Here is a 4,089-nt window from a genome sequence, read left to right on the forward strand (position 1 = left end):
ACAGATGGTTGTGAGCCACCATGTGGTTGCTGGGATTTGAACTTCGGACCTTTGGAAGAGCAGTCGGGTGCTCTTACCCACTGAGCCATCTCACCAACCCGCCTTATCTTTTCATTTAGCTTAAGCTTACTTTTATTTATTTATTGTTTGTTTGTTTGTTTGTTTGTTTTTGAGACTGGGTTTCTTTGTGTAGCTCTGGCTATCCTGGAACTCACTCTGTAAACCTGGCTGGCCTCAAACTCAGAGATTCTCCTGCCTCTACTTCTTGAATGTTGGTATTAAAGATGTGTGCCACCACCACCCCCAGGCTATTAAATTTATATTTAATAAATTAATTCATGATTGAGTGTATCAACCTTTTATAATTACCACAGTTTATATCTTATTTTAAAAATCCTCATCACTTCCCCAGTACTGTCACTGGTATTTGCTTAAGTTCTGTTCTTTCCTATAAATTTTATAATGAATTCATTAAATGTTATGAACAGCTGTCTATAATTGCTGTTTCATTAACTCTATGAACTAATTTAGAAAAATATAATACATTTTAAAAAGCTTTCTTCATTTCAGCACATAGGTCTAACTATCTTTTTGTACGCTTATTTCATTTTCTTCATCAAATTTTTTATCTTACAAATATTCTTATGTGTTTTTCATCATTGTTAGTATTAAAGTTAAAGTTCATTGACATTCTGGAAAAGGAAAACAAAACTACGAAAAGCTTAGGCTTCAGCTAAGAGAGCCTTGCATCTCAGACAACCAATCATTAATATGTTCTATGTGCTATTCCAATGAAAATATAGGGAGAAAATTATATGACATGATCTCCATCCAGAATTTGATCTGGTAGGTCAAACCCAGGTATACTTAAAATTACTGAGAGTTTAATTCTTTGTTGCTGTTTGTCTTAAGACAATCTCTTGGGTTGGAAAGATGGCTCAGTGGTTAAGAGCACTGACTGCTCTTCCAGAGTTCCCGAGTTCAATTCCCAGCAGCTACATGGTGGCTCACTACCATCTGTAACCATATGACATATACTCATACTCATTAAATAAATAAACTTTTTTTTTTTTTTGGAAAAAGACAATCTCTTACTTTTTAGTCTAGGCTGGTCACTGATTTATGATCACCTTACCAGCATCTCCCTAGTGCTGAGAATATAGAACTATACTATATTTTAATACACCTGGTTCTAAAATATACAAGTTTAAGCCCATTCTAAAATATTAGAAATAATACAAATTTAAACAAGCTCACTGTAAATGATCAGAGAATTAAAACGTCATAACAAATTAGATAGCCAGGAGACTTACATATATTTATTCTAACAGTTCAGTCTATGCAGAATGCACCAAATAGAATTCTGAGTAAGTAATGCTGGTTTTGTTGTTGTTGTTGTTTTTAAGGTGCTAGCCTTAAGTTTTTCACTGTGTAACTCTGGAATTAAAGCTTTTGTGTGGGTATGTACACAATAAGAATGTGAGCAATTGTTAGGGGTGAATTGTAAGATGTGTTGGAAGATCTCAGAGGCTCAGGAGCAGGATGAAAACATAATACCCAGGGGCCTAATCATCACTGTGATTGTGGATAGAGTTGACTCTTATTTCAAATCTCTTTAGGTATAGAGAAGGAATTCTTCCATGTAGTTGAAGTTAGTAGAAGGAATTCTTCCATATAGATGAAGTTAGTAGTACCTCTATGGTTCCTCCCAGCTTGGAAATTCCCAGATCCAGGAAATGAACATGCAGTCACATGGGTAAAGGCTGGGCCCCAGAAAACATGGTTAATCAGGGGTATTAGGCTAGAAAGTTCTTGAGCTCTCTTTGGATCAAAATGGCAGATATTCTAGGGTCTGGAGCAAGTGTTTCTGCACAGTACTTTGTTTAGATGAACTGACAGGGGAGCAGATCACTTCCTTTCTATCCAGTCTTTCAGGAACAGAGGGAGCTTTCTGGGAAAGTAGGTGGGTATCTGTGAATTAACACATAGCTATTAGTTCTGTGTGGACTTGGCTGCTTTTTCAACAAAGGACTTCATCTAGACACACGAAAGAGTTCTTTTTAGCATCTCTCCTAGTACAGTCCTTTTTTTTTGTTCAATGAATCACTTCTACAATCTTCCAAACAGCTCATTTGGCCCTAAGGCACTCTGCTAATCTGTTCTTGATTTAGCAGTTTAAATGATCTTTCTAAACACAAATCTAGTGGCTTGTATACATCTTCAGATAAAGACATGAATTTTCAATGTAAGACTCTTTCCCACAAGCCCCCATGTAGTGTGATCTCTGTAACCACTCTAGCCTCACAATGCTCTCCATCTACCCCACTGACCTGCTTCCTGGCTTACGTAGTGCTCCCATTTCAGGGCATGTGTCAGTCACCCTCACCAGAAGGTAAACTCCTATTCATACTTCAGGTCCCCTCCCCCAGGTGTATGTCATGCATACATGTATGATATAGGATATATAGATACACACACACACACACACAAGTTAAACCCAAGAAAAAGTTAAATGAGTTTAGAAAGCATTTTATACCATGTCACTCAAATATCTACCCTCCCCCCATGCAGTTTTGCATATAAAACCCAGAAAAGTCTGCACTAAGGAAACCCTGAGCTCATTTGGCTGCAGGGTGTAAACCTGAATTCCCTGGAGCATGTGCTGGGCAGCAGTTCTGTTCCCAGGAGATAACCTGGATGCCTGCATGCGTGGCGTGTCTGGAAGCAGCAACTGGTGGTGAGGGTTCTAAATGCCTCTTAGAAGGAGGTTCCCAATTCAGCTGCCCTGGGAAATATAGGATTAAGAGTCTTCTGGGTTTTTGAGACAGGGTTTCTCTGTGTAGCCCTAGTCGTCCTGGATCTCACTCTGTAGACCAGGCTGGCCTCCTGCCTCTGCCTCCCTAGGACTGGGATTAAAGGCATTTGTCACTATAATCCAGAGGATTTAAGAGTCTTGAAAGGGCAGATCCCAGTGTTACTCTCAAGGCAGCCAGTTCGCCCGCCTGTCTGTCCATCCTCGCAGTCATGGAGAGAGTCAGTCTGATCCAGAAGGCTAAATTGGCCGAACAGGCTGAACGCTATGAGGACATGGCAGCTTTCATGAAGAGCGGCGTGGAAAAGTGCAAGGAGCTCTCCCGCGAGGAGCGGAACCTGCTCTCCGTGGCCTACAAGAACGCGGTGGGCGGCCATGGAGGGTCCTGCCCAACATCGAGCAGAAGAGCAACGAGGAGGGGTCAGAAGGGAAGGGCCTGAGGTAAAAGAGTACCGGGAGAAGGTAGAGACCAAGCTCAGAAGTGTGTGCGACACCGTGCTCGGCCTGCTGGATTCGCACCTCATCAAAGGGGCTGGAGATGCAGAGAGCCGTGTCTTCTACCTGAAGATGAAGGATGACTACTACCGCTACCTAGCCAAGGTGGCTACTGGTGATGATAAGAAGCGCATCATCGATTCTGCCCGGTCAGCCTACCAGGAGGCCATGGACATCAGCAAGGAGGAGATGCCGCCCACCAACCCAATCCGCCTGGGCCTGGCCCTGAACTTTTCAGTCTTCTACTACGAGATAGCCAACAGCCCGGAGGAGGCCATCTCACTGGCCAAGACCACCTTCGACGAGGCCATGGCCGACCTGCACACCCTCAGTGAGGATTCCTACAAGGACAGCACCCTCATCATGCAGCTCCTGAGAGACAACCTGACGCTGTGGACAGCCCACAGTGCTGGGGAAGAGGGTGGTGAGGCTCCGGAGGAGCCCCAGAGCTGAAGCAGCCAAAACCGCCCCGGCCCGCCTTGCCCTCCAGTCCCCAGTCTGCAGAGAGGACTAAAACGGAGTGGGACTCTGCCCTTCCCAACCCCTGAATGTTCAGCCACACCTTGGAAGGCTCCTTCGAAGGGGGCGCAGCCAAGCTGAAGCCACCAGGGCGGGGAATCTCACTCTTATTAGCTGTCTGATGGGTGTTCCCAACCCATCCCACCCCTGCTCTCTGCACCCCCTCTCCACTTCCTCCCCCTGAGCCTCCCTGTGGCTGAGAACTGGGCTGTGGCAAGGGCTGTGTGTGTGTGTGTGTGTGTGTGTGTGTGTGTGTGTGTGTG

The 4,089-nt window shown here is 44.3% G+C and overlaps 1 pseudogene; it reads left to right on the plus strand.

Annotated features, from left to right (window-relative positions):
* The first annotated feature begins 3,024 nt into the window (after positions 1–3,024).
* On the plus strand, positions 3,025–3,760 carry LOC110291556 (annotated as a pseudogene).
* Positions 3,761–4,089: the final 329 nt, after the last annotated feature.

This window comes from Mus caroli, chromosome 3 (assembly GCF_900094665.2).
Source record: "Mus caroli chromosome 3, CAROLI_EIJ_v1.1, whole genome shotgun sequence".
NCBI lineage: Eukaryota > Metazoa > Chordata > Mammalia > Rodentia > Muridae > Mus > Mus caroli.